Source organism: Calypte anna, chromosome Z (genome assembly GCF_003957555.1).
Source record: "Calypte anna isolate BGI_N300 chromosome Z, bCalAnn1_v1.p, whole genome shotgun sequence".
NCBI lineage: Eukaryota > Metazoa > Chordata > Aves > Apodiformes > Trochilidae > Calypte > Calypte anna.
Window position 1 is genome coordinate 23,016,498 of NC_044274.1, and position 12,691 is coordinate 23,029,188.

Sequence of the window (12,691 nt, forward strand, 5' to 3'; positions counted from 1 at the left end):
AAAAATTAGAGTAAAAAAAGAGAAAAAAGAAACTAAAATATATTTAATATCTGCATTACAACATTAACCTGAAGGGGCAACAAGAAAACTGCATGATGGCAAAAGCTGGGGGAAAGGACTCTTTACTATCACTTTGGTTGAAAAAATTCACATTAAGAACTAATAATGAAACTGGAGAAATAAAATGGCTTACTTGGAAAGGAAATAAAAAAGTCATACATTCTGTCGGAGTGAGCCAAGAATGATCCACATCCTAGCAAGAGGTCATGCTGCAGTCGGCAGTAGGAGGGTACTGCAGTAACCCAGGATGCATGTGCTGGGGCCACAGCAGTGCTGGGGAGAGCACCACGGGAGAGGGTGGCTGTCGTGACGCCACCCACCGATGGATGGTGACATCCCCAAGCATAGGGTTCTGACATCACCCTGAGCGATGGGCTCTGATTGTCATCAAGTCCCTGAGCAGCGGGTTCTGCCATAACCTAGCGATGGACTCTCTCATCCCCGAGGGACCGATTGTGACCCAGCATCCCTCGCTCCTTATATCTGAGCACCGAGCCTCACCTAGCTGTCTCGTGCCCTCAGTCCAGCCAAGCAGCTCGTGAGGTTGGAGTGTTGCGCGAGGCTCTTGTTGGTGCTGGTGTCGTGCTCGGAGGGTTGCTCCTTGGAACACTCTGCGCTCGACCCCAGAGCCCTGACAGGATTTTCCCCGGCCCTGCCAGCTCCAGGCAGCCAGGACCCCCAGAAGGTGCTTGCCGCAGCAGAGGTGAGCTGGGAGGGGACACCTTCCCCTGGGGATCTGGGAAGGTTTCCTCCTGGAGGAACCCAGACATTTCTTTCACCCCTCTCAGGGGCCAGCCCATGACCGTGGCCTCTCTTCCTCTTCCAGCACAACACCGGCTGTGGCAGCGCCGGTGACAGGGAGCAGCTGAACATCTCCAGCTCCCCGAGCCCACCGCAGCACATGGACAGCATGGCCACAGAGCTGGAAGACCGCTGTCCCATCTGCCTGGACAGCTGGGAGGAGGCCAGCTACGTGATGCCATGCCTCCACCAGTTCTGCTACCCGTGCATCATGCGGTGGGCTGAAAGCAACAGCCAGTGCCCCCTCTGCAGAGGGAGGGTGACCTCCATCTTGCACTCGGTGCGAGCAGATGACGACTTTGCAGAGGAGGTCACCACACCACCTGCAGTACCATCAGCTGTCGAAGGCCTGACAGAAGAAGCTCCTGCACAGCTGCCTGCCCAAAATCCCCAACGTCCTACAGCAGCATCCCTGCCATCAGCTGCAAGGCCAGTGCCCAGGCCTCCTGTAGATGGCCTCTATCCCGTGCTATGGGCATTCCTCTTCCGAGCTGACCCGGCTCTGCTCCAGCCCCTTCTGTCCTGGCTGCAGCAGCAGCTGGGGTTGATCTTTGAGGATGCCCAGGAAGCAGCAGCAGCAGCTCAACAGCGAGTGCTGTCCAGCCTGCTGCTCTTTGGCCTGGATGAGGAAACCCTGGCCCAGCTGCTGCGGGACACCCTGGGTGGGCACACGTGGAGCTTTGTGCACCGCCTGATCGCCACCATCGTGGAGTGGTGCAGCAGGGAGGTCCAGCGTCAGGCGGGCATGGGGGACGCTCCTGTTGCCAGGGGCCGGGAGAGCAGCCCCACGGCTCTCCCCAGCCCCGCTGCCTCCCGAGGAGGGTCTCCTGCCCCCGGACCAGCCCCCTCCAGCAGCCCTGACAGAGCTGAGGCAGAAGAGCTCCCCAGCACCTCAGCAGCTGCCCCTCATGGGGGTCCCAGCAGGCCCTCCTCTCTTCCTGTTCCCACCCACGACCACCAAGAAGACAGAGAGGAGGACCCAGAGGAGGCCGTGCCCGGGCCCTCCGCTCCCCGCCAGGGCACAGAGGGCTCCCGTGGGGGGCCCTGGCGACCCCCAAAGAGGAGGGCTGGCAGTCACCCGGAGGTGACTTCACCTCCTAGCAAGAGGCCATCCCGCCGGTGGCAGTAGGAGGGTGCCACGGGAGCTGACAAAACCAGGGCTGGGCCAACAGCTGGGGCACCCACCAGCCCTGAAGAGGAGCAGGAGACTGCCATTACGAGTCTAGCTGGAGTGATCAAATAATACAATAAAGTATGGAAACTACAGTCTCGACATGTCTGACAACGTAGTTGGTGTTGGCATTGCCACTCATGCTGGTTTCTCGTGGGGTCAGAAATGGCCACCGTGAGGACCTGGCCCATACTTCCCCCAGGGGCAGAAGTGAGGATGGCTGGCCTGGGCTTGCTCAGATCACCCTCTTGCCTTTTTTAAAGATGGGCTGTAACATCTGGCACTCCCTAGTCTTTAGTGCTGCCTCCAAACTACCAGAGTACCCAGTGCTCAGCAGACAGAACTCCCAGGAGTTGCTCACAACAGCATAGGGATGTAGGAGATGACACCCTCCGCTGGGCATCTGGGAAAGTTTCCTTTTGGGCATTTCCTCTACTCTTCTTTAAGGCCAGGTCTCTCTTCCTCTTCCAGCAAAACACTGTGTGCAGCAGCGCTGATGGTAGGGAGTAGCTGAACATCTCTGGCTTCATAACCTCTTCTTAATCCCACCAGCCACCCATATCCACCATCCACTATTTTTTTCAATGTTCTTAGGGTCCAGGCCATTCTCAAACCTCTGGTAATTCATAATAGAAATCAAATTTCCTCAGGGTATCTATCCAACTTTCTTATCTTCCTGCATTACACACCAAATGCATAGCGTTTTGATCAAAAGCTTCTCCATAATTTTGTTGGTCTTGGCTAAATTTATCAGGAACCTGTATTTTTTTCTCGTACATATGCCTCATGTCCTACAGGGACTTTTCCCCTAATACTCACAAATTCTAATGGAGCAGTGTGAACTTGGTTTACTGAACCACTATAGGCTTTCACTATGTGTTCATCATGTTTTTTAAATTCCCCAGTATTTGCATTGATTTAGGTCTTTAACAATCCATGACATCACTTGACTTTTCTGTCAGCTGGGGCATGGTAAGGGATGTAAGATATCCACTCAATACCCCACTCCTTAGCCAAATTATCCATGAGGTTGTTTTGAAAATGAGCCCCATTATCTGACTTGATTCTTGATGGGGTTCCACATCAGCTGTGGAGGGGATTGTTCCAGAAGTAGTCAGTGTCTCTGTGGGCTGCCACAATGGAGCAGTTTGCTCCTTAGGAGCTGTGCTTTGCCAGGCAAACTCATGTTGGAGGGATTCATGAAGGACTTTTTCCCACAGGAGGGACCCCACACTGTAGTAGGGAAAGACTGTAAGGAATCCTTCAATCCTTCTCCCTGAAGAGGAAGGGAAGGAGTGGCAGAGAACAACCTGTCATGTCTAGACTGTAAACCTGTCCCCCTGTGCCTCTGGTAGGGAGAAGGTAGTGATACCAAGAACGAAGTAATTTGGTCTGATGAAGAAGGGAGGGGTGGGGAAAATATTTAAGCTCTGGTTTGTATTTTCTCTTTGCCCTGTTTAGATTTGATTAATAATAAATTAAAATGTTTTTCCCGAAGTTGAGTCTGTTTTGCTCATGAGCATTACCAGATGACTGAAATCCTTATAGTCCTTGTCTTGATCCTCGGTGTTCTAGATGGATTTCTACCTCATTGTCTTGTAATGGGGGACGGGGGGGGCAGTGAGCAGCTGTGTGGTCCTTTGGTATCAGACAGGCTCAAACCATGACATCAAAGCAAAAGTGAACTGTGTTGTGACGTGTGCTGTCTCTGTCAAGCAGGCTTCTCAAGGGCATGTTTTCCATGGATGGTGGAAACACCAGCAGGGATAGGAAGTACAACCAGTCCTCCATGTGGGACAGTTTGTTGTGCACCTTATTTAGCAGTTCCATATATTTGTCAGATGGCTTCTTTACAGCAGAGATACCAGCTTGTGGGGAAGATGTAAGATTACCTGCATACTGCAGCAGTCAAGCATCCAGCTCACCTACTGTTGATTCCTCATCATCTACCCAGCTAAATCATGATAATGTGTTGGCACAGGTTGGCAGTACCCTCTTGTGTCACATAGGCCCAGTAACTTTGTGTCTGGATCCAGCTGTGTATGTGGGTCATCCAAGTTAGCAAAAATTAGCTCCTGTATGGCCATTTCTCTTAAGTATTTGATGTTTCCCAGTAGTCATCCACTTAGTCTGTATATGACAACATCCCTACAGGGAGAGGGAGGTATTGTGCTTCACTTGCCAAACCTTTGCCTGTGCCTCTGTGTAACAGACTGGCTTTGTTACCTTCTTATTCCACGACATTCTCCTCATTACCTCAACACTCGAGCCATCAAGTAACAAGCTGCTCTCCTTCACACAGACTGTAGTCATTGCAGATATCTCCACCCTACCCTGGCAGAAAAGTTGGACTCAATGATCTCTCAAGGTCCCTTCCAACCCCTAACATTCTGTGATTCTGTGACAGATTGGCCAGTCACATTTTCATAATTCATCTTCTTGTCTGTTGCTCTTAAACACAGGGGCAAACTGGCACCATTTGAGTGCCTAAGTTGGCTGCATCCCCCATCACCAGGGCTGAGTATCTCCACTGCTTCTCATCAATGCATCACCTATTGCAGGGATTGCGGCTTCTACAGAGTACACATCTCTCTGCCAAGGTTCCACTTAAGCAGGACTAGCAACAAAAAAATACTCAAAAGGCCTGATCATAGAAACACAGTAATGCAAGAAGCCTAAGAGTATTCCAAATTTTTCATGTTCATCGATATTTAATAAAGGTCAGGAACTGGTGTCACCACAAATATAGTATACCATAGGCTAAGTCCATGCAACCCAGAAAACTTTTAAATCCACACTCAAAAGCAATAAACGCTATCAAACAAAAAAGAAACATCCGTAAAGCCAAACATTGCCAAAGGAATTCCAAAAACAAATACATGAGAAGTCCTCCCACTCATCATCCTACCAGCACCTGTGGGGCTGGTACTCAGGGCTCCTCCTGATGGCCTGCAGCCCCACAACTGGGCATTCATTTTTCTGAACCACCCATCTCTCTTCCAGCTCCTTCTGCCCTGGGTGCATCATGAGCTGGGGATGGTATTTGGGAACCAGCATTCACTGGCAGAAATTGAAGACCACATCATGAACACCCTGATCCTCTTTGGGCTAGATGTAAATCTACTAGTCCCTCCCTCCAAAACCACACAGTGACCTTTGTGCACCAGCTTGTTGATGCTGCCGTGCAACGGTGCAGCATGGAGGCTCACCGTATGTTAGGCCTGAGGCATACCCACACTGCTGGGGGCCAGAGGAGCTGCCATGCAGCCACCTGAGGAGGGTCTGCTGTGCCCAGCCCAGCCCCCCCCCAGCAGCCCTGACATAGCTGAGGCAGAAATGCTCCCCAGTACCTCATCAGGTTTGTTTCACTGGGGTCCCAGCAACTTCTCCAATGGCCCTATTCCCACCCATGAGGAACAAATGTCACATAAGGACCCAGAGGAGGCTGTGTCTGGGCTCTTTGCTCCCCACCAGGGAAGAGAAGGGTCCCATGGGAGGCCTCGGCGAGCCCTGAAAAGGAGGGCCAGCACTCCTGAGGGCTCTTCTCCAGCCATGAAGAGACTACCTTGCCAGCAGCACTAGAGGCAAGTATCAGAAGCTGGCAAAACCAGGGTTGGGCAGGCAAATGGGGCATACCCCACCCTCATGGGCTCCCAGCCTTCTAAATCTCATTAGCGGGCAATAACAGAAAACTGATGCCTGAAAACTGCAGAAAAAAGGTCTTGTTGTTAATAACAGTGCACTGGCTGGCTCCCCCCTCCCCCCTTGTGCTTCTTCCCCTCTTCCCCCCCCATCCCCCACTTTCCTGGGACTATGCCTGCCTTTGTTTCCTCTCTCTGTCCTCAGCTGAGCACCATGGGGCTCTTCTGGCCTTTCAGAGCCTCCTCACCCTACTTCAGCTATTAAGGGGCTGGAACTATGCTGAGTACACCTCTCGCCTAAGCACAGTACTCTCTTGGTCCTCCTCTGTTGAAGGGCCCCTTCCCCTTGAGGAAGCTGGCATGGTGCCTGGCACGGTGCTCTTGCAGAGGTTCTTTCACCTCACTTGAGAACTACAGGCCTGGCCTTGCGGACGTGGAGGACCTCTGTGCTCTTGTGTGGACATAACAGTTGCTATGTCTGGTCTTGCTGGGCCATCTTTGCCCTCATTTATGTTATGGGGACATGAACTCAGAAAGATGGAGATGCTAATGCCCTTGAGCACAGGTTTTCCTCCAAAGGGATGTAATACACGTGATTTTAACTAAAATAAATTTTAAATTCCCATAAATATAAATCTAGTAAAGTGTGTCTGATGGTTTGTCAAGACTATTCATTTTATACCTTCTCTGCTATCCAGAAAAAGGCGGCAGAGGCCGTACCGCCGCCTAGGATTTGTGCACGTTAGAGTGTGGGCCAGAGCCTAAATATAGCGGCGGGGTGCAGAGACAGCGAGGAAAGTAGGGGAAGCTCAGCGAACCCGCGCTCGGCCACGGCAAGCCGACCACTTGGGCTGCTCAGCCTTCCCCCATGCTGCGCACGACGGCCCCTCCCCGCGGGCGCCCGCGAACGTGGCAAGAGGATTACGTTTACTCCCCTCTGCCGCCATTTTGTGGGCCGAAGGGCGCGGCGGCGGCAGCACCAGAGGGGTACGCTCTGTCGGTAGGCAGCGCCTCAGGAGACGTGGCAGCGCGTGCAGGATCGGGCCAGGGCGGTGCGGGGGCGCGGCGCCACTACCGCTGCTGGGAGTTGTAGTAGGTGCCCAAGCCGGTCTGTTCCTTCGCTGATCGCCGGCAGGGCTCGGGGTTGAGCTGCCCTGTGAGAGGAGCACTGCTGCCTGGGCCGTGGCGGGGCGAAAGGCAGGCAGGTTCTTCCCCTGTATCTCGGTGAAGCCGCGTATCCCGGCAGGCAGAGGCGACGCGTTGCCACCCGTCGTCCCTAGCGGCGGGAGGGCGTGGCTGGAGGGTTGGGCTGAGCTGGGCGGTGGCTGTAGCCCGCAGCGGTGGTTTCGTGGCGCTCCGGGGGTGCTGGCTGCGACCCTTGTGGATCGAAGCGGCTGAAGCAGTTCCGGAGGTCGGAGCAGCGGGGCGGGGGGGGGCAGCGTGGGAGACTTCGGCGTGTAGGGCGGGTGGCCTGAGGTGTTTCCAGGCGGAGGAGGCGGATGCTAGCGGGGTCCGCGCTGCTCCGCCTGGCTTGCCGGCCTAGGCCGTGCCGCTCTGGCGTCCCGTCAGCTCCGGGGCCCGGCGGGCGGCTGCCGGCCTATTGCGTGCTTGCGTTTACGCGTGTGGAGGCCACGGACTGAGCTCCGAGAGCAGTCCCGAGACCTCACTCACCTCGCCGCTTCTCCTCGGACGGCATACCTGCATCGGTGTCAGCCCTTCACAGGGCTCAGAGACCTGACCCTACTGTGGGCGGTCTAGTTTATTCTTCTTGTTCTGAACCATCTTGTCCTTCTGAAGGACAGCAGCAGCTGCTGCCCTCCCTGCTGAAAGGAGCGGGCGTTTAGGCTTGTGAGGTGAAAGTTGTGGGTTATGGGTGCAGGTCAGAGTTACTGCAGAACTCCTTGCTGCCTCGTTGACTGGTGGCATTGCAAACACACGCGTAGGTCACGACTCCGCAGAATTTCCGTCTGGCTGATCTTGCTGCATTGCAAGGTCGCGTATATAGTACTGCTCTTCTGAGTCACCCTCCAAGCGACTGACACGCGTTCAGGCACTGTGAGGAGTTTGGAGCCTGGCCTAAGGGCTGTGCTTCCCAGCCTTTCCGTTAGGGTTGGAAGTGCTTGTCCTAGTAAAGCCTTGTGGTTTCGGCTTGTATCAGCGGTGATAGTGGAAATCTCACCCTTGAGGATCTGCTGTTACCTGCTAGAAGTGGTGCTTCAGGAGGCTTATTAGTTACTCTAGTGTCCATGGAGGCATCGTTGAAGTTATTTGCCCTTTTTGTATACGATTTATTTATTATCATATGAAAAACATTTTTAATAGGGAAGAAAACCCAGAAAACTACTCTCAAAGTACTACAGCTGTTGCATCCATTGCATCATATAATAAAACTAATAGTGCAAATTGGTAAAATGTATGTGGTTCTTTTTAGCTGTTTCTTTATAGTTTTATGTTTTCATTTGTACCATTCTCTACCAGATCAGTAGTTCTCTAACTTGGGTGACAGAGATCTGGAGCCAAGTTGTCCATGAAGCAACATAAGATTTGTTATAGTTAAAAATACTGAGGGTTGGCAATAACAGAGTGTGATAAGCAATTTCAGAGATTAGAAAGCTTTTAGAAAAGGAAAACTGTCGGGTTTTTACAGTTTCTCCCACAGACTACTGATGATCTGCAGTATCCCAAACCAAGACCAACCCTAGCCCCTTCTTCCATACATGTTAATTCAAGCTATCTTAGTACTACTTTAAGTCTGCGGGTACTGGCTTCTGCTTGGGAAACAGATAGTTGGTGAAAAAGTGATGCAGGTGTTGTGATTAACATTATTCGTGCTATGAATATGAAGTAGTTAAGCCAGTACAGGAAACTCCGGGTTACTGTTCTTTTTCTTCCTGTTTTATTCATTGATTACTACTCTTTCAGGTTTTGTACTTAAGGTCATTTAAGATGAGTTGATTAAACTGATGATCCCTCTGTGCTTTTCCTTTGGCTTCAGTGGAACTTTGTATGTCCTCTTGGACCTTCCTGACTTTGTGCTCTCCCTTTCTTAAATGGAATAACCAAGGAGAGGGATTTTTGATAGCTGAAGGTTTTTGTTATTTTCGTTCTTGCTATCTTCTTGGTTGTTCTGTTTTTAAATCTCTCCTATTTTTATCTTTTCAAATTTGAGGGCTTTTTTCCCTTGGACTTTTTTTTCTATTGCATACAAGTATGTATCTGTCAGTCTATTAGTTAATGCAGCCTGGGACGTAACCTTTATTTGAAGAGGTTGCACTGGGAATGGCTCCAAATGATGTATTTGTTCAAGTAGATAAATACATGACTGGTCCTTCTTCTGGTCAGTGGTTGACTTGTGCTTAGCCATTAACAATTTCTGTAAACAATACTGTTCCACACAATTAAAATGCTCATTATGATTAAATACAAGAAGTTCAATAGCATTTGAATTTAGTATTGCAGCTGTGGTTTTATTTCACTTTAGGCTCAGTGTAGAGAGGAATTTTGCTTCTTAGGGTTCTTTTTTGCTTCTTAAGGCATATCACGTTTTGTTTTTTTTTATTAGCAGGACCGTCTATTAAAATAAAAGAGTTAATTAAAGAAGACTGAAAATACAGCCTTATTAAAAAGTCTGAATTATGACTGATATCTAGAAAATGTGCGTTATCCATGTGAAATTGCTAATCTCCATTTGTAGGTAATCTTATCCCTGCGGATTTCTATATTTTAGAGTAATAACCCAAAGAATGCTTTTGAAGTGTAGTTATGTCATTAAGATTATTGCAAAATATTAGCACAATGTAATTACATCCTATTAAACCAAAGTCAAAGATTAATAATTTGCCAGTTTGGCCTCTTAGTCTCTAAGTCAAGTTATTTCATTCCTACTTTAAATGCGAGTCCTGTTAAAATTTTCACTAAGATCATAGCCTAGTTTTCTGTTCAACGTACACAGGGAATTAGGTTAGTGGTTGGGTTAATGGATGAGATTCAACTGATAATAATCAGTAAAATCTAGCTACTAGTCAACGAGGCATAGACCTTGTGGGTACACTGTGTTTCCTTTGTGAAGTGTGGGGGTTTAACATCATCCCTATGGTGTCTACATTGGTACTGACACGACATGATTGGGTTTTTTTTCAGCACATAGTTGGAGGAACCCTAATAAAATTTATTATTCTGCTTCTTAAAGACATTATTTTAAAGATGACTCATGGTTGGGAATGTCTTTTTTCTGTGTTTTTCTATATTTTTCTTTTCCATATTTTCTTTTTTTTTTATTTTCAGATAATGATAAGATTTTCTTCTACCTAAATGTAGAAAACTATCCAATTTGTGAAATCAGTTCATAACCACAAATCACTAGATGGCAGTACTGCTCTTATTTTCACCAAATGCGTATGCATCGGTTTGCTTATCTCACTTTCTTCCTCTGTTCAATTCAGTAATACAAAATGTTCTAGTTTGCTGGTAGGTGCATAAGTTTCTTCCTTAAAATGTTAGGCTGTATTTTCAGGCACTGCTTGCTGCAGACAACTTGGACTTTGTGGCTTGGACTGTGAAGAATTACTACTACTCGTTTTTGTTTTGTTTTTAAGTAACTGGAGAACAGTCCTGTTTGACACACAGCAGTCATTAAGGAATTTCAGGCTGATCTTACTGGGGGAATTTATCTCTGCAGTTCTCATTAGGGAAGTTGGAAACTCTCATTGGAAACTTCATTGAGGACTGAACGCAAAGACTGTGGTTTGCTTGCATTTCCCCACCTCCCTGTGTTCTTTTTCTACTCCAGTTCTTCTCATTTGTTCACATATACTTGGTTCAGTTAGTCAAGGATTCAAGTGTTAAACTACATATCCTCTAGGATCATTCCTAATTATATGTAGTGCTGGATTCTTCCAACCTGACAAAGCTATTAGCTTCCAGTCACATCTATTGTACTTTTTCCTTTACTTCTCTTTTGTGTATTCCATCTTCCCTTGTCTTTCTCTTTAACCCTTTTTTTTTTTTTTTTTTTTTTTCTCCATGCAGCGTATGCAAACTGCAAGCGGCTTATATTGACAATTCGGTGTATAGGAAGCAGGATTCATTTTGGTCACTTCCAGGCCATGATATCATACTGAGATTGATAGTTGTGTGAAGGGATGGGTAAGCTAAAGGGAAAAGAATACAGAGGCATTTAGGCTTTGGGGCTTTGCCTCGTGGGTAGATAGAAAGGGAAAAAGAGTGAAGGAGAAAGCTGAGTGTGGGAGGAAAATGCTACAGGGTATTGTGGTTGTGCATTATATGAGAGAGTAAAGGAATTTGCCTACTCTTCCAGCAAAAGGTAAGAATAGATCTTATTTTCCCCAGCTAGTGGCAAAACCCCAGTTGATTATAGCGAAGAATAAGTGTGGGATGTCTTAGAGCCAAAGGATAAAATTTAAGCCAGAACAGAAGAAAGACACCAGCATGTTTCTGACTGGTTATCACTTGGAGGGTATCCAGCCTGCTGGATACACATTGCCAGGGGGTACCTACCTAGACCTGCAGAATCCAAGGGAACAGAAATAGGCCCTACAGCTGGCAGGATTCACCTTGCAAGTTTCCATCTTCTGGCTAGGTAGTACTGCAGAGGCTTGTCTTTTCCGTAAGGGCTTATAAGTGAGAGAAGGAAATAGGAAACTATTGATTTTTTTTTTTTCTTTTCTTACATGCAATTTTTAAGTCAGTTCCATGGGTTTTTTTAATCATAGTTTTTGAAAGTTTGGTATTGGTGTTTCTGTTTAATAGTTGCTTCATTTTTCTCTTTGTAAAGTTAACAGAGAAAAGCAACTACAGAGTTACTTACATGTCTATGAATTCTTAATTCTAGGTTACTTTTCACGGTGGTGTTCCTTTCCCTTCACTCATCTTCAGTAGCTCTGGGAAGCTTTGAACAACATTTTAGTTTCTGAAAAGCCACTCTGTGGAACTTTTTCAGTCTTTCCACATGGCTGCAGTATTTATTTAAAGTAGTAAGCACCTCTCAGCAGTTTTTAATCATGGCATTAAGTGAAATTAAGCAGCAGATTAAAAGTACCTTGAAAAAATGTTTCTAAGATGTTTTGATCAGTTATTAGTTGCATAATGGAAAATTCTTTCTTGCTTTGCAGTGTATAATTGGAAGAGGAATGACTTTAAAAATATACTTCCATGAGGGGGAATATAAACTCTTATAGCTTGATTAAAAGACAAAATCTTATTGCAAAGTCTTCTGCTTAGTGAAGTTTAATGGAAGACTGCAGTTTCTTTTTTAAGAGATGATGAAATGTACTCATTCTGCAAGGACAGTCTGTTCCCCTTCATCCCATTTGAAGAGAAGCTTTTTAAAGAAGTACTTGGAACCTAAAATCACTTTGTCATAAGGGTCTTCATGAAGGGTGCTACACATAAACCACATCTGCTTGCTTTCTAAGGCTGAGTTGAAATATTTAATCTTGACTCACTCATGAAAGCATATTAGTTTCATAGGGATCTCTTATTTCTTCTGGGTCATTTTTATGCTTTTGTTTGTTTTTGGGACTCTTGGAAAGCCTTTCAAGACTAACATTGACATGCTCCTTTTTGATTTTTCAGTTTGGTAATTGATTTTTTTTCCATATGAAACTGAAGATTTGCATACACCTTTAAAACAAAAATGAGGCAGTGATATTTGGTGATTTTTTGAAAGGAAGGCTCTTTTTGTAAGTGGAGCTATATATATATATACACATGGGTGCTTCTGAGTACATTATTACCCTTTGCTCTGAAAATTGTTAGATTCAGTAAGCAGGAGGTCTTCGATGGCTACTGATATACTGGATAATGTGGAAAACCTTTGAGTCTATTTTTCATGTACATAATTACATTATACAGGATTTTTATTTGATTAAGATGTCCTTAAGAATTATTACCTCAGAGAGAGGTACAAATCATTGCTGTTTAGTTTACCAGACTTGGGAGTCAGCAGGGTTTTTTGTTGGCTGCCTCTGCATAGAAAAGCAGAAATCTCCAGGTGTTC

General features: G+C 47.1%; 1 protein-coding gene across 3 annotated transcripts in view; it reads left to right on the forward strand.

Moving 5' to 3' along the window:
• The first annotated feature begins 6,967 nt into the window (after nucleotides 1-6,967).
• Nucleotides 6,968-12,691, forward strand: part of PRRC1 (proline rich coiled-coil 1) — an 81,023-nt gene continuing 75,299 nt past the window's right edge. For 2 of the 3 annotated variants that reach the window (XM_030467269.1, XM_030467268.1), the window contains exon 1: nucleotides 6,998-7,084. The gene's annotated coding sequence lies outside the window, so the exon portion shown is untranslated. Of the gene's footprint in view, nucleotides 7,085-12,691 lie in introns of all 3 variants that reach the window. The other variant, XM_030467270.1, reaches the window with a different exon arrangement.